We start from the raw sequence: 27,448 nt of genomic DNA, 5'->3' as shown, positions 1-27,448 counted from the left end.
AGGAGCCTTCCTCCCCAGCACCATTGTAATGCGCACTCTCTGCTGAGCAGAGAGTGCGCATTCTGAGGGTGGTAAGGAGGCCCGCATGTGACAGCATTGGACTCCACGTGGAGCCAAGTCCAATGCAACCACATGTTTCCTACTGGGCTGACCGCCGAAAATCTTGGTTTCCGCTAGTCAGCCCAGTGGAAAACTCCTGATAGGGCAGGTGGGGAGACTGCCAGGTCCATGGCTGTCTTCTCACCACGGGTCTGGCAGTCATGTTTTCGGCCGCCAAACTTGTAAGCAGGCCCTACATCATAAACAATATTGTACTTAATTGTGTATGCCTACACTGATATGGATATTTATAAAAGAATTGTTGAACTCACAGCGAGGGTCACTTATGTATTAAGAAATGATAGAGATTGTTTCTCTACCACTAAGACACAGACATGGCTGAAGCATACTACTTAAAAGCCTAGGGGCCTCATTTACGAGGCCCTATCTGCACACTGCAACACAAGAGCGTTTTTTTTTTTTTTATGTTCCGATAGCACAGTGCACCATCCCATATTTACAGGGCCATGCAAAGCCACCCAGCATGGCTTTTAATTGTCTTGTAAATATGGGCCCCTTTCATGCAGAAAATCGCAGGAAAGGGACATTCCAAGGGTTTTGCTGTGGGTGTACCCACAGAGCAGCCATGAAATGCTAAGGAATCTGACACATTCCCAGATTTACAAGTCTGGGAATGCTTCAGATTCCTACACCACCTCAGAGATGGCATAGAAGTGATGCAACGATGAGAAATGTCTTAATTTCTCCCCATTTCATTCCTCTTTCTATGTGTGCTGCAAAATGCAGCACACGAAGAAAGAGGAAAACGCCTCTAATGATTGTTTTTGTGCAGGAAGAAGCCCCTTCCTGCAGAAAAACAATCATCCCCACAACGCAGACATCCTTGCACCATTTTTCATGGGTGCCTGCATTGGCGCTAGGCAGACATTGTGCACCAGTGCAGGGGGAGAGGACAGAAAATGCACTATATCTCATAGATATGGCTAATTTCTGCCCTTTCCCAGTGGCACAGGGCTGCACACCAAAGCACTTTCTGTACCTCCCTGCACCACAGGGCTTATAAATAATCCCCCAAGTGTCAATATTTACTGTTAGTTTCAGTTAGCATTAAATATCTGCTTAGGAAGACAAACTGTTTTTTCACTGTAGAAAGTGGAGTCAGATATAGTGTATGAAGGCCATAGAGGAGGTTGCTGTGTGCATAAATGAGAAAAAGTCATATTAAGTTTTACTGCCTTAAAAAAGCACTTGCCATGTTAAGTTATTTATACCGTCTCTACTCTTCACTGTTAACCAAGTACAAAATTATAAAAATATAAAGGCAGGCTCATAGTCAAACACATAAACAGCCCCTCATATATTCATATGCAAATGACAGTAAGTATAAATGCTGCAGTAATATATCTGTTTAGGAACTAATACAGTGATTGCAATACGTAGTATTCTACACTCATAGTATAGATTCTTAATTAGATAAATTATGGTTTAAATATGGTTTAGGCTACTAATGATGAACCTAGGTACATAGTTTTATTTTAACTTGACTTGGCATAAGAAAATGTGTTAAAGAACCTTTAAACACCCTGTTCACCAGAGGTAACTCAACCTTTAAGTGAGATACACAAAGGCCATGGAAGGGACTGTATTCTTATGAAAACATGAAACATCCTCAGTTTCACTGACTAAGATGTTAGCTTCCAGACCCCTATACCCAGGTATATATGCACTCTAGTAGAGATATGATATTCATATAGTTAATATCAAAAAGATAGAGACAGTCACATATCTAGTGAAACACCGAGAGAGCCACTTGTACATTCACCAGTGCAGACACTAACACACCCAGCCATACACCAAGGCTCACACTGATGGTTACACTAACACAACCAGGCACACACTGATGCATAAATTGACACACCCAGGCACACACTGATGCATACACTGACACACTCAGGCACACACTGACACACCCTAGCACACACTGTTGCATGCACTGAAACACCCAGGTGCACATTGATGCATTGACTGAGGCACCCAGGTGCACACTAATGCATACACTGCAACACCCATGTGACAGTGATCCATACACTGACACATCCAGGCACACATTGATATATACACTGACACATCTAAAAACACTTTCATTCATATACTGACACACCCAAGAACACAATCATGCATGTACCGTCACACCCAGGCACACATTGGTACATGCACTGACATACTGATGCATTCACAGAGACATTCAGATGTACATTGATGCATATACTGAGATACCAGGCACAGACGGATGCATACACTGACACACTTAGAGGCACACTGATGCATATACTACCACAGCCAGGCGCACACCACTGTATACACTTATAAACACAGGTGTACACTGATACATACACTGACACACCCAGGCACACACTGAGGCATACACTTATACAGTTAGGCACAAACTGACGCATACCCTGACACACCCAGGCACACATCAGTGCATACACTGATAGATGATAGACCCAGACACACACTGATGTACACACACTGATCCACCAAGGCCTGCATACTCTGACACAACTACATGCACATTCATGCATATACTGAGAAACTAAGGAACTCACAAGCATATAGTGACACATCTTGTAGTACACTCATGCATACACAGCTCCCAAGAACACATTGATGCATACATTGACACATACATGGTCACACTCATGGATATACTGAGACAGCCAGGCACACAATCATATGTAGAATGACACACCCAGGAGAAACTAATGCATTCCCTGACACACTGACACTCACACTCATGCATAGTCTGACAGAACCAGGCACATATTGATGTGGTGTGTGTGTACATATTTACTATCAACTTAACTTTGTAATAGGAATTGTTCTTCTTAAGTTTTTTTCTGTATAGGTAAATACAGTCTTTATTTTTTCCCAGATAGCTATTTCTAGTGAAATAAGAAGATCCAATATGGCTAACAAAAGATAAAGAAGAAAAGAAAAAAAACCTCTACAACTTGCTTAAAACTGACAGTAAAAAACAAAATAGGGTGGAAAATATCCAGAGAAAGAAAACAGTCACTGGTAAGAGTACTAAGTATTTAAAAAAATATATATGCCGTCAAATGCAATATGAGAAAAACAGTTAATTAAAAGTAGAAGCTTGGAATGTGCTAATAAAGAGGAACCGAAGGATGGTATGACAATTAGGTAATCTAATAACAAACCACAGAGTTTTGGACAGCAACAATTTATGGAATTAAGATTAAAGAAAAAATTGAAACAGTGTACTTCAAAGTTTGTGGAAAAAGATTGTAGGAGGCTGGCCTTGTGTGTGATGGGCACCTATGGTACTTCTACCTTATACAAGGTCCAGGTATCCCTCATTAGTGTAGTGTAGCCAGTGTCTAGAAGCCTGCATTGGATGAGCAGCCAATGCTTATCTAGGAGACATGCAAAGCTCATGCAGTACCACTGTAGTCACACTTAGTACTTGCACACATGAAAGAAAACACTCAGGGCCTGATTAAGGAAAAATTAGCACCACCTTCACGTCATTTTTTTAAGCAAAAGCGGTGCAAACTTACAAAATATAACTATATATTTTGTAAGTTTGCGCTGTTTTTGCGTAAAAAAATAACGTAAAGGCGGTGCTAACTTTTCATGAATGACGCCCTCAGAGTTACAAAAATAAAGGTACTTTATTTTGGTGACACAAATGCCAAAAATACCACTCCCTTAGGAGGTAAGTAATACAGAAATTATATACACCAGTATGCAGAATATGCATAAAAACAGTTAGAAAACACTGCTATTAGTGAAAATCACAATAGTTACAAATGGGTCTAGGGGGAGCACAGTGGAATGCAAAAGACTGCTAGGCAAGTATAGTGTGTAGAGGGGAGCTCGGAGTACTAGAAAAGCCGAAAGGTAAGTACCACAACCCACCCCAGCGACAAGGAAAACAGGAGAAAATGACAGTAAGTTTCCCAGAACACACACACAGAAATAAAGAAGAATTATGCAAAGCCCAGAAGAGACAACAAGACACCATCAATCAATCAATCAATCAAATAATTTCTTAGTGCACTACTCACCCGTTAGGGTCTCAAGGCGCTGGGGGGGTTGCCGGTTACTGCTCAAAAAGCCATATTTTAAGGTGCTTTCTGAAGGTTAGGAGTTCCTGGGTCTTGCGTAGGTTGGAGGGGAGGGAATTCCAGGTCTTGGCGGTGAGGTGGGAGAAGGATCTGCCGCCCGAGGTGGTGCGTTGGATGCAGGGGACTGTAGCGAGGGCGAGGTCGGCAGAGCGGAGTTGTCGAGTTGGTATGTGGAAGTTTACTCGTTCGTTGAGGTAGGCCAGTCCAGTGTCGTGGAGGGCTTTTTGAGCTTGGACGAGGACTTTGAAATTGATCATTTTGTTGATGGGCTGCCAGTGTAGGGATCTGAGGTGGGTGGATATGTGTTTGTGGCGAGGGAGGTTGAGGATGAGACGTGCAGCTGCGTTCTGAATTCGCTGGAGTTTTCTTTGAAGCTTGGCTGTGGTCCCTGCATAGAGGGCGTTGCCGTAGTCCAGTCTGCTGCTGATCAGGGCATGGGTGACTGTTCTTCTTGTTTCTAACGGAATCCATTTGAAAGTCTTGCGTAGCATGCAAGGGGTGTTGAAGCAGTAGGATGATATGGCATTGATTTGCTGGGTCATGGATAGAGATGAGTCTAGAACGATGCCAAGGTTGCGTGCATGGGTGGTGGGTGTTGGGGGTGGTCCGAGGGTAGTGGGTCACCAGGAGTCATTCTAGGCTGTCTTGTTGGGGCCGAAGATGATGATCTCTGTTTTGTCTGAGTTTAATTTGAGGTGGCTTGCTGTCATCCAATTGGCGATGTTGAGGAGTACGGCGTGCAGGTTAATCTTGGTGGTAGCTGGGTTCCTGGTGAGGGAGATGATGAGCTGGGTGTCGTCTGCGTATAAGATGATGGTGATGCCGTGGGGGCGGAGGATGTTGGCGAGAGGAGCCATGTAGATGTTGAAGAGGGTGGGACTGAGGGAGGATCCTTGGGGGGCCCCGAAGATGATCTTGGTGGCTGTAGACCGGAAAGGAGGGAGGCAAACTCTTTGGGTTCATTCGGCGAGGAAGGGAGTGAGCCAGCCCAGGGCCTTGTGGCAAATTCAGGCATCAGAAAGGCTGGCATGGAGGGTTTGGTGGCATACAATGTTGAATGCTGCAGAGAGGTCTAGGAGGAGGAAGGCGACGGTCTCGCCTTGTCCACTCTGATCCTGATGTCGTCTGTGCAGGCGATGAGGGTGGTCTCAGTGCTGTGGTTCTTATGGAATCCAGACTGGGAGGCATTGAGTATGTTGCTTTCTTCTAAGAAGTGAGACAGTTGAGCGTTTACTATCTTCTCAGCGACCTTTGTGGGGAAGGGGAGAAGAGAAATGGGACGGTAGTTGATGAGGTCTTCCGGGTCTGCTTTGTTTTTTTTGAGAAGAGCGTTGACTTCGTCGTGCTTCCAAACATCTGGGAAGTTAGCGGTGTCGAAGGAACTGTTGATGACGGCACGGAGCTGGGGAGCGATGATTTGGCTGGCCTTGTTGAAGATGTGTTTGGGGCAAGGGTCTGTTGGGGAGCCTGAGTGGATTCCTGGACCAGAGGACCTATGATAAAAGGGGACCAAGTCTAAGAACCACAGAAGAGTCCAGGAAGGGCAGGAGCCCCTACCCACCAGGATGAAGGTGCAACATGTGAACCAGCGGTGAAGAAGAAGAGTCAGCACTGCACCCAAGAAGACGATGTTGGGTTTCTGGAGGGTGCAGGTGATGTCCCACACCAGAATGAGGATGGCAGACAGGTTTGCGTCGTCAGAGTCTGCCAACAAGCCTTGGCACATGCAAAGATTGTGGTTAGCGGAAAATGGTGCTGCTGGGGACCAGGAAGGACCAGGTGGAATCTACCCAGTACGGGGAGTCAGAGAGGGCCCTCAGCAGTACAGAGAGCCCACAGAAGACCAGGCAGTGCCCACAGGAGCCCCACAGGATGGGGACAGGAAAGTCACAGAAGAGGGCCATGCAGCACTAAGAGAAGGGCTCCCAAGCTGCCAGACAACCACTCAGTGTGCTGTGCATCGCAGAAAGGAGCGCTGGGGGCTGGAGCTTCAAGATGCATGAAGATCTTGAAGGAAGGATGCCAACAAGCCTTAGCAGCTACAAATGATGGAGTGCACAGGGGGTACTGTCCTGCATGGGCAGGCAAGGAGTTACCTTCACCCAAGTTGGAAAGTTGGAAGGGAGGACCACTGGAACCACTGGAACAACTTCAGTCTACCATCCATGATGCCGGATCCACGCAGCTCAGCAGGAGAGCGGATCCATGCAGCCAGTCATCGTTGCAGTTGGTGCCTGTAGAAGTAGAGTAGTGACTCCTTCGTTCCAAGGGAGATTCCTTCTTTCTTCTGATGCAGGCTGAAGATGGACTCTGCTCAGATGATGCTCAACCGTGGAAATGTTTCAGTTGCTAGTAGGAGCCGGAGATACAATGTTGTAGAAGGCATCTTGCTTCTTTGTTGCAGCTTGTAGGGTCCCGAGGAGTCCAGATGCAGTTTCTTTGGTCAAAAGTCAAAGTAGAGGGTGCAGAGGATTCCTGCTGGAGTCTTGCAATCTGAATCTGAGGAACTAGTGAGAAACCTTAAATAGTCCTAAAGGGGGATTGGTCACCTAGCTGGGTGACCACCTATCAGGAGCGGGCACTGACGTCACTTGCTGGCCCTGCCCACTCAGATGCTCCCAGAGTTACCTGCCAACCTTGAATCCAGGATAGCAAAATCCAGGGACCCATTGGAGGAGCTCTGAACACTACCCCTGGGGTGGTGATGGACAGGGGAATGGTCAGTCCCCTTTCCTTTGTACAGTTTCACGCCAGATCAGGCACTGGGGGTCCCTGAACCAGTGTAGACAGGTTTATGCAAGGAGGGCACCAACTGTGCCCTTCAAAGCATTTCCAGTGGCTTGGGGAGGCTGCCCCTCCCAAGCCTGTAATACCTATTTCCAAAGGGAGTGGATGTAACAGCCCTCTCCCAAAGAAAACCCTTTGTTCTGCCTTCCTGGACTCAAGTTTCTCAAGAAACAGGAGGGCAGAAACCTGTCTGGGATGAGGCAGCAACTTGGGCTGCCTGGAAACCCTCAAAAGGTTGTAATGGCAGTGCTGGGGGTCCTCTAAGGAGCCATCTGAGTGCATGGAATCATACAACCATGTCTTGCAAAAGCCTTGGGATATGAATCCATTATGTTTGATACCAAACATTCCTAGGTTTGGAGTTACCATTATGTATCTGGACATAGGTAGTGACCTATGTCCAGTACATGCATAAAATGGCATCCCCGCACTCACAAAGTCTGGGAAAATGGGCCTGGAGTTCGTGGGGTCACTTCTGCAAGTGCAGGTGTGTCCTCACACACAGGTACTTTGCATCCTGCCGTCTGGGCTAGAAGGCCTATCATACAGTTGACTTATAAGTGACCTGGTCCAGTGAAAAATGGCAGTGAAAGGGTGCTTACACCTTTTTACGCAGGCTGCAATGGCAGTCCTGCAGAAGCCTTTGCATGGGCACCCTATGGGTGTCAAAATATGTGCTGCAGCCCATAGGGATCCCCCGGAACCCCAATGCCCTGAGTACCTAGGTACCATATTCTAGGGACTTATAATGGGGCACCAGTGTGCCAATTGTGGATGAATACAGAGTTTTGGTAGAGAGAGCATAATCACTGGGGTCCTGGTTAGCAGGATCCCAGACAACACAGTCAGGCACACTGACATCAGGCAGAAGAAGGGGGTAACCATGCCAAGAAAGAGGGCACTTTCCTACAAAGATGAAGAAATTTAAGAGGAAACGTGCTATTATAAAGCAAACGCATCATATTGAGAATATAGTCGACAAAGCATTTGTTGTGAAGAGAAAACATTTTATTTTAATATTGAACAGAATAAAGACACTTGATAAAACAGTCATGTCCATGAGGAAAAGAACACTAAGAAGGAGAGTTGTTAACAAAAGTAATTTTTGCTAACTTTTTAAAGGTGAATGGGTGCACAGATCTAGTACACAACCATTTTTTAATTATGAAAGTAATTTCCAGGAGAATACATTAGTGCATGCAGTTCACACAATTGGTCATTGTTATGAAGTGAAATATGGTAACCCTGTGGAAAAAATAAGAGTTAGCTGCCAGGAATGTAGAAGAAGTGATAGCTGAAGAAGTACAAGGAAGGCATAAACAGGCTCCTGTGTACAAGTGGAAGTGTAGTGGTATTTGTAGTATCCATCAGGAATAAATTAATACATTGAAAATGTTCGTAAGAAAGTTTTCATGGGGAAGCCGAAAACAGAAAATTAAAATGCGTCAAGCATTGGATCCATGCATAATTAGAAAATAGTCTCATTTATAAGGTCATTCATTGGAATGTCTTTCAAAGAAAGTGTGCAAAGCACTTTTCATCACTTTAGAATGCTAGTGTGCATCATTCAAGAATGCGAAATTTGGTAAGGAGACTTTATTATGTGAAAACACCTGCTTTCTATTTGGGAGATTTGAATTGAGCTCTCTGATATGGTACTGTGGCAGAGGTTGAGAATGTTTCTAAAACATTCAGGGCCATATTTATACTTTTTGACGCAAAACTGCGCTAACGCAGTTTTGCGTCAAAAAAATTAGCACCGGCTAACGCCATTCTGAAGCGCCATGCGGGCGCCGTATTTAATCAATGACGTTAGCCGGCTTTAGCCGCCGGCGCTGCCTGGTGTGCGTGAAAAAAAACGGCGTACACCAGGCAGCGCCGGCGTAGGGGGATATGGAGCTTGGGCGCCAAAAAATGGGGCAAGTCAGGCTGAGGCAAATTTTTCGCCTCAACCGGATTAGCGCCATTTTTTTTTACTCCCAACCCCCATAGAAATGACTCCTGTCTTAGCAAAGACAGGAGTCATGCCCCCTTGCCCAATGGCCATGCCCAGGGGACTTCTGTCCCCTGGGCATGGTCATTGGGCATAGTGGCATGTAGGGGGGCACAAATCAGGCCCCCCTATGCCACAAAAAAATAAAAATAAATACTTACCGGAACTTACCTTAATGTCCCTGGGATGGGTCCCTCCAGCCTTGGGTGTCCTCCTGGGGTGGGCAAGGGTGACAGGGGGGTGTCCCTGGGGGCATGGGAGGGCACCTCTGGGCTCCTTCCGAGCCCACAGGTCCCTTAACGCCTGCCTTGTCCAGGCGCTAAAAAACGGCGCAAAAACGTCCGTACGTCATTTTTTTTGACCCGCCCACTCCCGGGCGTGAATTTTGCCCGGGAGTATAAATACGGCGTACATGCCTCGGAGTCAATTTTTTAGACGGGAACGCCTACCTTGAATATCATTAACGCAAAGTAGGTGTCCACGCTAAAAAATTACGCAAACTCCATGGACTTTGGCGCTAGACGCGTCTAACGCCAAAGTATAAATATGGAGTTAGTTTTGCGTCGGAATTGCGTAAAAAAAAAACGACGCAATTCTGGCACAAACAGAGTATAAATATGCCCCTCAGTTCCTTTTCTTTGGCTATGAAGAAGAGAATAGGGAGAATGAGCAGGTACATATTGGAGGTGTAGAGGAAGTAGACACAGAAATTATCATTAAAATTTCTTTAAAAGAAATTGACAAGTTCATTTCAGTGTCTTCTGAGAAAACAGAGTACATTTGTGTTTGTTGTCGCCGTATTCACTATAAAAACCAAACTCATAAAGTAGTTGTCTTTTTTCTAAAATTGAAGAAAGCAACAATGATATATGGCAGGGGTTTGGTGCATATATATTTGTAGAAGAACACTTTGACTTAGCCACAAAGCAAATAATATGTAAGCATTGTTAGGACAATTTTGAAGATAATAAAATGGCAGCTACAGCATTTCATGATAGATCAGAATTGGTATCAAGGCCACATTAACTTCATTAATTAAATGTGTATGAATCAGTTTTAATACAAACTGAACATCAACTTCAAACAATTGTTCAAAAGGAGCCGAAAACAGGAAAACTGCCAGCAACAGAACTAAAAAAAAGGACTTAAGGGAAGATTTGTGTATTTACCTCTAGACTTTTTTTAAAATAATTTGATACTATGGGTGTTGAAATAGATGTAAATGAACCATTGATTATTCTAGTAAATGGAGTTCACACAAAAGTAAAATATCTAGAAAGAATTAGTAGATGTGAATAATGTAAAAAAAACTACAATATATTTGAAAGGCAATAATGTTTTTCATTTATTATTGATATTACTGGTGATGTAAGCTGTGTTGAAAATGAAGTACTACAATCTAGTGGATAAATTGAAAAGTGTATGAGAAAACATGTTGGGGGTGTTTCAGATTTGTTTCAAATGAAACAAGCTAGAGGAGCTCAATTGAGTGTCTGGGGAAACAGTTTAGACGCTTGTTGCTTTCCACACCTATTTCCCACAGGAGTAGGTGGCTGTTAAGATGACCATCCTGTACAAATACCAGCAGCTAGATACAGGTCAACAAGACTATGGTGGTCATTACGACCTTGGCGGTATAAGGCGCTTACCGCCGTGCAGAAGACCGCCAATACACCACCGCGGCCGCGATAGACCGCCACAGCTATTATGACACACATCTCGGAATCCGCTGAAATTCAGACACCCACACAACACCGCCACACCAAAGGTCAGCGATAAACATGTGGAAACAAATCCTCCACCTCCACGCCAACAGAAACACGCACATGCAATTACGACCCACGAATCCACGCGGCGGTCTTTCAACCGCAGTATTCCATTGGCGGTACACACCGCCACGCTCAAAATACACACACATCTCCAAAACACCGCCACATTGGACAATTCCAAATACACACAGCTGATACACATACAAACACCACTCCCACACATCCAATACAATATAAAACACACACCCACATCACACACAAACCTTTACAACCACAATTTCTGAGAGAAGGCCAGAGAGACAGCACAGAATAGAGAACCCCATCACACAGAGGCACACTACACCATCACCCACACAACACCCATGCACAAAACACCATATACCACTACACTCACCACACTCATCAACACATACACCACCCCACACATCACACACACCACCCCATGGCACGCCAAAGACACCCCCGCTTCTCCGAGGAGGAGCTCAGGGTCATGGTCGTGGAAATCCTACGGGTAGAGCCACAGCTATTTGGCTCACAGGTACAGCACATATCAATAGCCAGGAAGATGGAGCTATGGCAAAGAATAGTCGACAGGGTCAACGCTGTGGGACAGCACCCAAGAAATAGGGAGGACATCAGGAAGAGGTGGAATGACCTACGGGGGAAGGTGCGTTCCACGGTATCCAGGCACAACATCGCGGTACAGCGGACTGGCAGCGGACCCTCACCTCCTCCCCCACAACTAACAACATGGGAGGAGCAAGTCTTGTCCATCTTGCATCCTGAGGGCCTCGCAGGAGTCGTTGGAGGAACGGACACTGGTAAGTCAAATTTCAACTATCATATCCCCCACCCTACCTGCATGCTATCACACCCCCCCACCCTCACACCCTCCCCTATCACTCCAAATCCTCATCTATCTACCCATGACACCAACCACCCATCCCAACCCCAAAACCTGCATGACCTAACTAAGCATGGATACCCATCACTAAAGCATGTCCACTGCACAGACCCACAACACCCCCCAACTATCACCACACAAGCCCCCACACAGGAATGTCTGCACTGGGGCAAGCGGGCCCTGAGATCCAGGAACAGGACAGAGAAAGATGGCAAGACCCCGCCAGGAAATAAGACCACCCTGATCGTCCTCCCACTGTCCCACTTTGTTACCCTGTCCAAATCGGAACTGCCCCAGCTCCACTTCCAATGGCCAGATGTGCAATGTACCTGTGAGACTAATAGACTGGACTCTGCCATGGACATTCTTCCACCATCACCCATCCCCATTTCACAACCCCCCTTCATTGTTATGCACTTAAATAAACACCCTTGAAACACTAATAAAACTGGAGTCAGTCAATGATTGTGAACTTTGTATTGTCAATTACAGTGTTAAAAAGGTTACCCATTGTAAGGCCAACATACCAATGTCACACATCACAAGTCTTTCAAGGGTGCAAGCTGTTGACACATAGGTTACCACAATAGTGAAACTGAAATGGAAGGGGACAACTCAGTTAACAAATAGGGAGTGAAATGTAGGTACAGGATAGAGGTAGACGTGTGAAAGTTAATAATATGTGAAACATGAAATGTACTCACCTGTGTCTCACTGAAAATATTGCTGTATGACCTGTTGTCGTTTTCATCTTCATCAGCTTCCTCCTCATCACTGTCCACAGGCTCCACAGGCTCCCCCGCTGCAACAACACCGTCATCTGGATCATCCTCCTGCAGAAAAGGCACCTGGCATCGCAATGCCAAGTTATGGAGCATGGAGCAGGCGATGATGATGTCGCACACCTTCTTCGGTGAGTAGAATAGGGATCCACCAGTCATATGGAGGCACCTGAACCTGGCCTTAAGAAGGCCGAAGGTGCGTTCGATTACCCTCCTAGTCCGCCCATGGGCATCATTGTACCGTTCCTCTGCCCTGGTCCTGGGATTCCTCACTGGGGTCAATAGCCAGGACAGGTTGGGGTAGCCAGAGTCCCCCAATAGCCATACACGGTGCCTCTGGAGTTGACCCATCATATCAGGGATGCTGCTATTCCGCAGGATGTAGGCATCATGCACAGAGCCAGGGAACATAGCATTTACCTGCGAGATGTACTGGTCTGCCAAACAGATCATCTGTACATTCATAGAATGATAACTCTTCCAGTTCCTGTACACCTGTTCATTCCTGCAGGGGGACCAGAGCTACATGGGTCCCATCAATGGCACCTATGACGTTGGGGATATGTCCAAGGGCATAGAAATCACCTTTCACTGTAGGCAAATCCTCCACCTCAGGGAAAATGATGTATCTCCTTACGTGTTTCAGCAGGGCAGACAACACTCTGTACAAGACGTTGGAAAACATAGGCTGGGACATCCCTGATGCCATGGCCACTGTTGTCTGAAAAGACCCACTTGCAAGGAAATGCAGCACTGACAGCACCTGCACGTCAGGGGGGATTCCAGTCGGATGGTGGATTGATGACATCAGGTCTGGCTCCAACTGGGTACATAGTTCCTGGATTGTGGCACGGTCAAACCGGTAGGTCACGATGACATGTCGCTCTTCCATTGTCAACAGGACCACCAGCGGTCGGTACACCGGCGGATTCCACCATCTTCCAATATGTCCCAACTGACGGTGCCTAAGAAGGACAACAGCGAAGAAACTGTCAGCATTCCTCCAGGTATGTACCCACAGTCACACACAAGACTACAACTGACAATTAACCCATCCGGGAAAGGTTTTGAGTGTAGGCCTCGGTATGTGTGACGCAGTAGTAACTGAAGCCATGTGGGCCCCTGAAATGGCGGCTGTCTGACCTCTAAACTGGGACAATGGGATTGTGGGGTAACTGCGCTGGCGTTGGACACCATCGCGGTAGGTGGTCGTAGAGCGCGGCGCAATGCTGCATTGGTTAACATTGGACCCTATGGGTCCCAGGAGTCAATGAACAGGTGTGCCGCCGGTAATGATGCGCACCGCCGCGGACGTCACCACCATTTTCTATCTCTTCAATCACTAGATACCTGACCTTTGACAGGAGAGGACCTACACTGCTAGTGCTGCTGTGACCTCGGTCTGGAAGCGACGATGGCTGCTGCGTCTGGGGAAAGGGCCCCTGCCTTCACTGCACAGGAGTTGGAGAAACTTGTGGATGGGGTCCTCCCCCAGTACACGCTACTCTACGGTCCTCCAGACCAACAGGTTAGTACACAGGGAGCACGTTGGATGGGCTAGGCTTGGGTGGAGAGGGCTGGGTGGATGAGGGAAGGGGGCAGAGTACATAGAACAGTTATGCATGGGGATGAATGGGCCACAGGGATAGAGTTGGGAGGGGGCAAATCACAATGACGGTGCAGTAGGTAATGACTGTCCTCTTTCCTTATGCATGTCATGTAGGTCAGCGCCCACCAGAAGAGGGACATTTGGCGTGCCATCGCCAAGGAAGTCCGGACCCTGGGGGCCCAGCAGAGACGGGGAACCCACTGCCGTAAGAGATGGGAGGACATTCGCCGCTGCAGCAAGAAGACGGCGGAGGCTCAGCTGGGGATGGCCTCCCAACGTGGGAGGGGTGCCCGTCGCACCATGACCCCCCTGATGTTCCGGATCCTGGCGGTGGCCTACCCGGAGTTGGATGGGCACTTAAGGACATCACAGCAGACACAAGGGGGTGAGTACTACCTCATCATATGGACTTTGCGTGCAGTGGAGGTGTCTGGGTTGGGGTGGTGGGTTGTGGGTGTCCCTAGGCCAGGGCGAGTTAGGTAGGCAAGGCCCCTCCGTTATGTAGGCCATGTGGCATCTCTACCCCAGCTCAAAACAGAGGGAAATTTATGTATAGTTGCCCCTTTGCCATCCATGTGGGCAGATTACTACCATTGCCATGTAGGCCATTTCCCAAAAATAGCATGTGCAGAGGTCAGGAGCACGGCGTAATGCATGGGGCTGCTGCGTCTGTCTTGTCTGCCAGCGGTAGCGGTATGCCATGCACTAAAACTCTCTTTCTTCTGTCTCCCCCCTTTTCCTGCTCTCCCTGTCCTTTTGTACATCAGCATCAACAGGCGGAGGTACAGTGGCACCGGAGCACGAGGGAGCTGCATCCCAAATGGCCATGGAGGGCCACACCACAGACTCTGAATTCACCAGTGGGACGGAGGCCACCAGATCACCATCCAGCGACACGGACTCGTCCGCCGATGGGAGCTCCCCTGTGGTGGCGGCACCATCTGTGCGCCCCACTTCTACAGGTACAGCCGCCACCTCCCCTACCAGCACCGCCCTCCCAGCAGCCCCTCAGCGTGTGTCCCGTGCCCGCTCATCCAGGAGGGTGGGCATCACCTTCGCCCCAGGCACCTCAGGCCCTGCCCCAGTCACCCCTGCTGCCCTCAGTGAGGAGGCCATTGACCTCCTCAGGTCACTCACTGTTGGGCAGTCTACCATTGTGAATGCCATCCAGGGTGTAGAACGAGAGTTGAAACAAGGTAATGCATTCCTGGAAGGCATTCATTCTGGTCAGGCTGTCCTTCAGCGAACCCTGCAATCTCTGGCTTCAGCACTGATGGCAGCCATTGTCCCTGTGTCCAGCCTCCCCCCTCCAACCTCCTCCACCCAGACCCAATCCGCTGTACCCCAGCCCATCCCAAGCACACCTAGAGACCAGCAGGCACACAAGTCAACACACACAAGTAGCTCAAGCAAACATAGGCACCACACACACCACAGGCACTCACACAAGCATCACACCCATACAGACACAGCAACATCCACTGTCTCCACTGTGTCCCCCTCCTCCTCTTCTCCCTCCTCCCTCCCAGTCTCGTCTACACACCCACCTGCATGCACCACATCTACAGGCACTAGGGTTCGCACCAGGACACCCAGCACCACAAGCCGCTCACCTGCACTCACCACCTCCACTGCCATTTACACGTTCCCTGTGTCCTCTCCCAGTGTGTCTGTGACGCCCCCTCCCAAAGTACACAAACGCCGGCAATCACTCACCCAACATCCATCCACCTCACGACAGCCTCCAGTACCTGCACCTGCAACCAAAACACCTAAAGTGACACCTCCTACAACCACCTCCTCTACCTCCACTCCCAGACCCCCTTCAACTACCCATCCCAGTGTCCGTCAGAAACTGTCCCTCTGTCAAATTGACCTGTTTGCCCCCACCCCCCCTCCAGTTCATCAGTACCGTCGTAGCGCCTCAGCCAAAAAGCCTCCAGTACCAGTGGTGCGTGTTCCAGGTTTTTGGAGTGCACCGTCCACCAGGGCAGGCAGTAGGACCCGGAGCCAAGGCACTGTCAGCCAACCCCCTGTAAAGGCACCAAAATTGGAGAGTGGACGATGGTACCGTGTCAAGACTCCTGGTGGGACAACAAGTGAAATGGGATCCAAGGCGATTGGTGAGTCAGCTGTCACTCCAAAGAAGGTGGGGAAGGTTCCGAGGAAGTCTGCCCAGCCTGTTGTGAGTGTCACGGCGGAGAAGTGCGCCATCATTTCCGGCGGTTCAGACACAACCGCCAGCACCGTCGTTACTGGTCAGGAGACCACCACCAGAGTCAGTGCCCAGGAGGGCCCAAGTATCGTTACTGGTCAGGAGACCACCGCCAGAGTCAGTGCCCAGGAGGGCCCGAGTATTGTTACTGGTCAGGAGACCACCGCCGGAGTCAGTGCCCAGGAGGGCCCGAGTATCGTCACTGGTCAGGAGACCACCGCCGGAGTCAGTGCCCAGGAGGGCCCGAGTATCGTTACTGGTCAGGAGACCACCGCCGGAGTCAGTGCCCAGGAGGGACCAGGATCCCACAGCCCCGCTGGGCGATGATGGAACGTCATGCCACACCCCAATGTCCAGTGTGGCGTTCGTCATGCCACACCCCAATGTCCAGTGTGGAGTTCGTCATGCCACACCCCAATGTCCAGTGTGGCGTTCGTCATGCCACACCCCAATGTCCAGTGTGGAGTTCGTCATGCCACACCCCAATGTCCAGTGTGGAGTTCGTCATGCCACACACCAATGTCAGTATCTGAACCGCCATCTCAGGCTACCGCTGAACAGTCCATAGCCAGCCATGGCAAAGCACCGCTGAACAAGGCCAAGACCCCCATGGTGAAGACCACTGAACAGTCCATAGCCAGCCATGGCAAAGCATCGCTGAACAAGGCCAAGACCGCCATGGTGAAGACCGCTGATCAGGGCAAACACCGTGTGGGTATGAATATGCCACCACATCAGGCATCCTTTTCCCATGTGCAGCTGGGACAGTGACAGGACAGGAACTTTCACAGGGAGACTCATACAGTCTGGCCACCAGTCCCACCCAGTACCAGTTGAGAACTGCATCTACTTGCGTCAATGTGGCTTTGCACTCCCCAGGATGGTCCAGTGGGCAAACCACCCACTGTAAAGACTTGAGACTGTGGCTTTGCACTTCCCAGGATGGCACAGTGGGCAACCCACCCACTGTAGAGACTTGAGAGACTGTGGCTTTGCACTCCCCAGGATGGTCCAGTGGGCAACCCACCCACTGGAGAGACTTGAGAGACTGTGGCTTTCCACTCCCCAGGATACATCAATGGGCATGGAGCCCCGTCGTGGATCTGGCTTTGCAGTCATGTGGCTGAGGTGCCCCCCCTTCCCTTCCCCCTGAGGTGCCTGTAGTGTTTCAATCTGATGCCCCAGCAGTGTTCTGTCGGATTTTGGTCAGGTATCTATTGTGGGCCTCGCCCATGCATTTTTGGACTGTTGGTGCACGGACATTGTTGTGTACATATCTGCACTACTTCTTGTATTGTATATATAAATATGACAGATTTTGAGATATGATTCAGTATATTTTTATATGACATGTATATTGGCACATTACAATATTTGAACGGATCTCGCTTTGTCTTTGCATTCTTCCGGGGGTATTGTGGGTTGTTAATGTAATATTTTTGACTGCATTGGTGTGTATGTTGTAATATGCGAGGGTGGGGGTGTTTGGCTGGTGTCCCCCTTACTTTTGCCTACCCCGTGTCGTAGATGCAGTACTCACCGGTATGTTCTGCGCCTACGTCGCTGTTGTTCGTACAGGAGCAGAAAGACAAGGGCAGGTAGTATTTGGAGTTCCGGCTCCATGGAGTTGTTGTTCCTCGTGGAGTGTGTTGAGGTGAGCGTTTTCCCATAGCAAAGGCTGTTTCTGCCGTGTTTTTATCCACGGTGAATCCGCCCCGGAAAAGGTGGCGGATTGGTGTGTTGTAATAGTGTGGGTGGTACTTTGTCTCCCGCCTGTCTGTTGGCGGTGACCGCCACGCTGTTTGTCTGTACCGCCGTGGCAGGCGAAGTGTTAAAGTGGCTGTCTTTGTTGGCGGTTACCGCCAGGGTCGTAATTCCTTTTTTTTTTCTCCGGCCTGTTTGGGGTATTACCCCACCTTTTACACCGTCCGCCAGGGTTGTGATGACCCCCTATATCCAGAGTACATAAGGTTTAGACAATGTATTCCTTATATCGGTTATTTGAGAGTGACTTGTCTGGATTCTCATATGCTGTTAACCAAATTCTTAAAATTGAGTTAATCTCCAAAATATTTCTGCAAGAGAATTTGTTGATAAAATACAAGGTAAAGATGAAAATCTGGAGTACAACTTAATTAATTTGATGGCATGTCAATGTGGGACTAATGAATACGGGTACCGTTGTCATGGAGAACTTAAATGCATGCTCTGGAATTTAGGTCTACCTATTTGGTTTCTGACACTTAGTTGCACAGAGATGCATGGGGTGACTTGCTAGAATATTTAACAGAAGCAAACTGTAACATAAAGGATAACTTTGCTCTTTGGATCCTGCTAATGTATGCAGGTATTTCAATCAACCGTTACAAGCAATGACAGCTTTTATGTGCAATAAAACAAACCTTTCTCTTGGAGAAGCAACAGATTTTTTTGACAAAAAAGAATACCAGTCAAGAGGTGCTCCTCATATACACATGCTCCTATTGATAAAGGATGCACCAAAATTTGGAACTGATACTGATGAAGCTGTACTGTCTTCCATGGAGCAATATGTTACATGCAGCATCCCAAATGAAAATAATAACAAAACACTAACACAGCAAGTTCTACGCTTCCAAAGGCATAGATGTGGGAAGTACTGCCGTCAAAGATGTAAATGTAAAGGAAAGTTTCTTACAAAATGTTGTTTTGGCTTTCCAAGGCCTATCATCTCTATAGGAAGAGTAAACAGCTTTTTATCTGCAGTTGGGCACACACTAAAAAGAAAATCACAAAAACATGCATATAATCTGAAAAGATCAAAGGCCTCCAAATATATAAATGATTATAATGCCATCATCCTCAAATCATGCAACACAAATATTGACATACAGTTTGTTGCTGACCATTCCATTGCTGTTGCTCGCTATGTTACTTTATACATCACACGATCAGAAAAAATAGAGATGAAGGAAACATTGGAGGAGATTTCTTCAGAAAAATCGATAACAAAGGAATTGTACAGTTTAAGCTTGAAAATGCTCTCACTTAGGTATATAAGCTCATTTGAGTGCTGGGATAGTTTGAGTTCAGCTAGCGTGTTCTCAAAATCTAGAACAATTGTTTGGTTTAGCCTAAGCCTTGCCAACGCATGAAACAAAGACTTGAAATCTTACCCTGAAATTCAGTACTTAGCAGAATTCTATCCAGAGAGTAGAGATATTGTAAACACAAATATGTTGGATATCTACTATCAAAAAATAACTCAACACCTTTAAAACATGTATTTTTATGAAATTCTGTAACATTATAGGTACAAAAATAATGTCTTGGAAATCATTGAGGAAGGCAAATATAATGTAGCTGGTTGTGATGGTTGTTTAGTTTGGCATGCAGAAGGAAACTTAATCAACCATAGAAAACTTACTTGTCAAACTGCTGAGTAAAGAGAATTTCTCTACTAGGTACTTCCCAACTATACAATTGCTACTGAGATTGCAAAGGAAAGTTCGCAAAGCAGTCAGAGTTATGCACCTCTCAGTCAAGATCCTCTGGACAGTCAGTAATAGAAAATAGTAAATAGAAATAGAAATAGAAAATGAAGCTGTCATAATGATGAATGAATGAAATGAAGTGAAGACAGCAATGTAACAAGCAAGAGAAGAAAATGTTTGCTTAGAAGAGTTTGTAGAACTCGATAACAAGCAGAAAGATGTTTACACGGAAGTCAAAGAAAAAATAGAACAGGGATGAAAAGAATCATGTAAATTTTCAAGTTCAAGTTTTAAGCAAATTCTTTTGTTTGTCAGTGGACAAGCAGAAACTGGAAAAAATAAATTGAATACAAGTTCTAATTACATATCCTCAGATGACTTCAGACTCCATTTTGTTTTGTGCAGTGACAGCCCCTACCAGATTAGCTGTGCACAATATCAAAGGAACTACTTTGCATTGTCTACTTATGATCCTTGTTGAACACAACAATAAAATGGAGTACCAGAAGTTATCTGGTGAAGCTTGCCATGACATTTCCAGAGTCTTGAAGAAATTAAAACTTGTAATTATTGATGAGGTGAGCATGGCCACAAACGTAATGCTTGCCTTTGTGCATTTGAGAATGCAACGGATATTAAAGACAAACTATGATGTACTTTTTGAAGGAAAGCATGTAATTGTTTTCAGCGATTTATTACAACTTACCCCTGTGAAAGTACAGCCTGTATTTAAGACCCTATCACATGAAGAAACTTGTAATTCTTTAGAATGTATTGGAAATGTCAACATTTAGTTAAATGTTCAATACAAAGAAATGATTACAAACATGTGTCAAGCATCTGATTTGCAATATGGAAGTATTCTGAAGGATATTAGAGTAGGAATACTGTCAAAAGAAGGAAAACATTGTTTGGAAACATAACTTATAGAGAACATATTTCCTTTAAAAAAATCTGCAGCACAGCTAAAAAACAATTGTGCGTCTAATACCTATGATTCAAGAATGCACATCTTTTAATGAACAATTACTCCAACTGGAGATGGAGCAAATATTAGAGTTAATGTGAATTGATAAAATGGAATACCAAGGAGTAACAATACTATTGAGTGAGGAACTGCAATCAAAACTGGATTATTTGGAAAAGTCTGTTTCCAAATCTGCAGGATTAGAAAAGTGTCTGCATGTTTCTAAGTACTGCAGGGTTATTTTGTGGCATAATTTAAATGTTGAATAAGGATTAGTTAATGGAGCTATGGGAAACATAATTGATTTTATTCTGTATCCAAACAGAAATTAAGTTCAGTGTCAGCAAGATCTGTTGCACGTTTCTTACTTGTGAAAGACCAGTATGTATGTAGAAAGCAGTTTCCAATATCTGTAGCATATGCTGTAACAATGCCTAAGTCTCAAGGTTCAAGTGTAGATGCAGCAGTTATTAATATTGGTAGCATTGTGTTTAAGGAAGGTATGTCTTATGTAGCATTGTCATGCATTAGAACTTTGTCTGGTTTATATCTGATAGAGTTTGATGACAGTAAAGTAAATGCTGATTCTTGTTGTGCACGGGAGTACAACCATTTGCAAAGCCTGTATGCTCCACATCTAGGACAGTATCTAATTTACAAAAAGCCTACTATCTAACCAAAACAAAAAAATTCAAAGGATTATAGTGATATTCCTGACAAAAAGATGAAAAAAGAAAAGAAAGAATTATTGGAGGAAGAGAATAGAAAAATTAATGGTGAAATTGTAGGTTACCAGTTCTCAATTATCTCTGGAATCAACTGCTATGCTAATGTAGTCTTCAATGCACTTTTATGTTTGCCTACTCTGATTCATGAACTGAAACAGAGAAAGGAAAAAAGATCATGCTCCGCCCTCTTCAGCTTGTTAGAGCACTTGTGCACTGATAGAGTAAAAATATAGTCTACATCTTGTATTAGAGATCTTACAGATTTGTGCACTGAATCAGTACAGTTCACTCAAAACTCTCAAGGGGATGCACAAGAGTTTTTGATGTTCCCACTAGGTATTTTAGAAGAAGAGATGGTATCTATTGAGCAACCATTTAGACTAAGTTATTCATGGGAGCATAACTGTGAACATTGTTCCTTTTCTTCAAAAAGAGAAATAGTCTCAGAAAGATGTATCTACTAGACTGTAAAACTGTCAGTTTTGATCAATTGTTTAAATATGTATTACAGAATAACACCTGCACAAACTGTAACTCTGACCTTCTATCAACTTTGAACATCAGAAAAAGTGTCAAGTATATGATCTTAATGCTACAATGATGCAAAGCAGATGGAACTAAATTAGCAACTCCAATCACCAATCTGATAACTGAACAAATCTATTTCTGGAAAAGCATATACCTGTACAGTCATTATTTTCCATGAAGGAGTAAGTGTTACATTTGGATATTACACCATCTAGATAAAGAATACAACTGGATGAACAGAGTGTAATGATAGTAAACGTACATTTAAGCAGAGATTACCATATAAATTACCTAATTTATACCTTCTATTTCTTGAACCAAAGTTCTAAGGATGATTACTACTAGAGAAATGCAATAATACATCTGTGGAAGTTTTAATACAACAACATACACTAAATGTATAGTGCAAAAGTATAGAAGCTGAGAATAGTGAAGAGGGGAATGTGACATGCTTAAATTATATTTGACAAGTCTATACAGTAGTATAAATTTGTTGTGTCTTGAAATAAACAATATTATTTTATGACATATGGAAACGTTGCAATGTATAACATGAAAATCAAAGTTCAGCTTTTATTTATGTTTTGTCTCTTTTTATACAGATTAAAATATGTTTTTACTGCAGTGATTTAGGTGACTAAATACATCTCCTTCCATCCATAAATATATCCAATTATAGATAGTTAATTATACTAATACACCAACACACCAATGTAAATACAGCTATGTCTATAATTATGTATAAACTAACACATTGAGGAAACACTGATGCTTAACCCTATATATTTAGAGAAACACTAATGCATACACTGATGAATGAAAGAAAACACTGGTATCGACTCTGACACATCTAGTCAATCACTCATGTTTTGCCTTATACATGCAGGTATGTTGAACTACTGGCACAGATAAAGCTGGAGAAACACTGACTCATACATTGACACACCTATATACACACTAACGCATACACTAACAAACACAAGCACATATTGATATACATCCTGACACACCTATGCATACACTCACATACCCAGACACACACAGATGCATACACTGGCACAGGCACATGTACAATAATACATACACTGACATGACCAGGCACACACTCATGCTTATTAAAGCATGTTCAGCCATCTACTCATGCATATGCTGAGACACACACTCATGCACACAGTAACACTCACAGGCACACACTTACTGATACGCATTCTAATACACCCAGTCACACACTGAAGCATACACTAACGCAGCCACTCACACACTGATTCATACACTGACACCCAGGCATACACTGATGCATACGCTAACATACCCAGTCACACACTGATCTGTACACTGACACACACAGTCACACACTGATGCATATGATGAGACACCCACGCAAACACTGAGCCATACATTGAAGCAGCCATGCACACTATGATACATCCAGGCCACAGCCAGGCACATAATGATGCAGACACTAGCACAGTCAGGCTCAAACTCATACACTTACACACACAGTGACACACTCATACATACAGTAACACACCAACCCACACACTGAAGCATACACTGACACACCAAGTCACCCGGTGGTGCATATACTAATACACCTAGGTGCGCCTTGATGCATACACTACCACACCAAGCCACACACTGATGCATACACATATACACCCATGAACACACTGGTGCATACACTCTCGCACTGATGCATACACTGACACAGCCAGACACACACTCATGCACACTATAGCACTCTCAGCCATCCATTCATTCATACATATGCTGAGACACCCAGATACACACATATGCCCCACAGTAACACACACAAGCACATATTGAGACATACACTGAAACACCCCATCACACACGCATGCATTCACTAACACACCCATGCATACACTGACACACCCACACACACACTGAGACTTACACTGACACACCCTGGCACATACTCATGCATACACTAACACACCCAGGTATGCACTCTAGCATACCGTAAGACACCTGGGCAGACACTGATACATAGACTAACACAGCCAGGCACATAATGATACATACACTCGCAGAGCCAAGCATACCCTTACACATGCACTTACACACCCATACACACACTGATCCATATACTGACACAACTAGGTACACCTTCATCTATACACAGAAACACACTGCATCTACTCATGCATACACTAATACACCATGGAAATATTGACCCATACACAAACACACCCATGAACACACTGAAACATACACTGACACACCTAGGGACACACTGACGCAACCACACAGACACAGATGCACACAGTGACAGATGGAGGTGCACAAACATATACTACACTATAGATCAGCACACATATTCGAATAGAAGAAAAACAAAGACACAGATCTTCTTTCAGTGAATGGAGTGGTTCTAACAAGAACCTTAGTTTTTTTTCAAGATTTTCTGAAGATTATTTTCCTTTTTTGGTGTTTTGTTTTTTAAATGGCTCTAAACCAGAAGAGCAAATGAACAAACAAAGAAAAAACATGCTTCATCAAGAAAAAACTTGAAAAGTAAGTTTAATGATAGAAAAGAAAAACTAGCAATGGTGGTTGCTAATGGCTCGGAAGCATTCAGTCACAGATGACACTTTTGCAGCTAGTAAATTATGGCATTTAGAGCAGTAGATAACTGTTTATCCTAGGTCTGGAGAAATGGATGGCACAGTTATTGAAGGTGAAGACTGTCCCTCGCCACTGCTTGAAGCAGCAGAGCCTTCCCTCTAATGCAGGATTCTGTTGTATGTTCTCTCATGTATTGTCTTTAAGTGCCTCCACATGGAACTTGTTTCATGGGAGTACTTCTTCGCAGTCCCAAGTGTTGCTTCCCACAGATGTTTCATGTGACACATTTAGCAGTCACTTTATTTTCTCCCTGGCTTAAAGTGAAGTATCTCCAAACTTCACTTTCTTTGCAGGCGGTGCACCTTTCTCTTCTCCATGCTGGGATCCTCTGGATCTACTGGTGCTGAAGAACTAGGAGCCATCCTTGGTGGAAAAAAAACTGGAAAGCAAAATAGACAAAGGAAGAGTTCCTGAAAACAGCACTGCTCTCTCCAGAGAGTTTAAAGCAGAAATGAACAATGAACACTGTGTAGTGTTTCTGGAACTGGAATAGGGTGTGGTCCACAAACAGCCAATGAAATTAGGTTACTTCTCTTTCATCATTGGGTGGATCTGCAGATCCGTTCATGGGTCTGCAGTTACTGATAAAACGTAAAGGCACATCTTTAAATATAAAATAACGATAGGAGAAGTGATATCTAGATGCAAATAGGTGCAGACTGAAGGAAATATAAAAAATAGATGTCTGTACATACTAAAAGTAACCTTATAAAAAATCATGAGAGCTGCAGTTCCGGAACCGCGGTTCCAGCCAAATCACATGATCAGACTAAAAACCATAGAATACGACCCTCTGTGTTTTCGGGCACCACCTGGATCTGTGGAGACAGAAAACATTAAGCAAAATAGTAATAATAATAATAATAATAAACAAAACATATCTACATGTAATTTATTCATACATATTAGATACAGACAGAAACTATGTATCCTGCAATGTAATATATACATACCTGCTCATACAGTTACCGTCATATGAAGAGAAGATCTCTTATTTCTTCCTTACTGATTAAAATAATTACTCGTGTAACTGTGTTTCTTGCCTACTAGAGCTGAACATTCATGTGGATATTTGTTGTCAGATATGCTTTTAAGTACTTAATCCATTTAGTAAGAGTCATACTTCTATTTTAGTAGAAGAAAGTTACACATAAGGAGTATTTTGTACAGATATGCAGCATACTATGCAGTAAATAGAAGGAAAAATGTTAGTTATTGCATTTAAGTGAGTGATGAGTCCACTTGTAGATAAATATACCCACATACAGATGAACTCTGCTATCTGTACTTCAATCTATATAAAAAGAATTCAACACTAATCTGTAACTAAACACATAACAATACCAATTTATAGATATAGATCCACAGAACACTTAAGTATAGTGTACTGTGATATGAAATAAATAGTTTCACAAATACACCACTTATGCAGCCATTCATTCATGCACACATGAAGTTATACATTAATACAATATATGTACTTAAGATAATATTAACATAAACATGTCCCAGCAACCATAAAGGACTGAAAACACCACTAAAAACCTACAAGGATGTTACAGTTACTAAATAAAATAAAAAAATTAAAAAAAATCACACAAAAAAAAAAAAGATTAAAATGGATGTTATAGTTAGGAAGTAGACTTAAAAAAAACCTTAGAAATTCACTGATAAAACCAAAGGTTACAGGAAGTTTATAGTTAGGAAATATAATTTAAAACACCTTAGAAATTTACTTTAAAAAGGCTACAGGGATGTTATAGTTAGGTTCTGAATGTACTCATGCAAAACCATAGACATTCAGCACTTATAGTTACCTCAGCTAACTATAACTTTCCCTCCTGTAATGCATTGCTTATGACCTCACATATTACATCACTCATGACATGGTCTGTGACATCAGTCATGACATCACTGCAGGTGTTAGCTGCAGGGCCTGGCTGCAGCCAAAACTCCATTAAGCAGCCATCCTTGCTTAGGGGTAGGGTAGGAATACACTGACCCGCCAGGGTTAAAAAGCAGTTTAAAAAAAGAATTGCCACAATACACAGAGACCAGGCGCTGCAACCTACCTCCTGCTGTGCATGGCCAAATGTATTGCACAGCAGGGGGTTGGCCACTCACAGTGAGGCTCGGTACAGGTCCTGGCTGTAAGCCAAAAATTAACCTCAGGAAGAAAGTTGGCGGAATATTATCACACGCATCCAGAAATTCACTGAAAAAAGGTTTGAGTGATGTTATAGTTAACTATGGTAATATTATCTTACCTTTCATTAAACAACTCACAAATTACCTGACAAAACTATGGTAAAATAACATTTTTGGTAAGCAATAAGATTAGCTTACAATTTAAAAACCCAAGACATTCACTGAAAGAAACAAAGATCAAAGTGATATTATAATTACATTATGGAATAACACATAAACGAGTGTTTAAAAACTAAAAGAAAAACTGAAATTCACCAGTGATGGTTTAGTGAGCTAACTATAACTTGTGCCAACGCAAAGTACTGCTTATATCCTCGTGTATTTCATCACTCATGCCATGTTAAATTATCGCAATTACATCTTTGATTACATCATGTAAGAAATTATGTTACTGGTTGAAGGTCGTGAAACCCTGGACAAGCAGAAACCACAATGTTTATTAGGTTGAAGCCACAAGCAATCCTCAAATAACTAGTACTCAACTCCCTCGTAGGTTGGCACAGAGCAGTCAGGCTTAACTTAGAGGCAATGCTTGAAATAGCAACATAGTGAAAACACACCACAAAAGGATCCCACACACAGACTTTTAAAAATAGCTCACTCTTTAATAAATAAAACAAGA

The sequence above is a fragment of the Pleurodeles waltl genome, chromosome 3_1 (assembly GCF_031143425.1).
Source record: "Pleurodeles waltl isolate 20211129_DDA chromosome 3_1, aPleWal1.hap1.20221129, whole genome shotgun sequence".
Lineage (NCBI taxonomy): Eukaryota > Metazoa > Chordata > Amphibia > Caudata > Salamandridae > Pleurodeles > Pleurodeles waltl.
Note: the sequence above shows the minus strand (reverse complement) of the source record.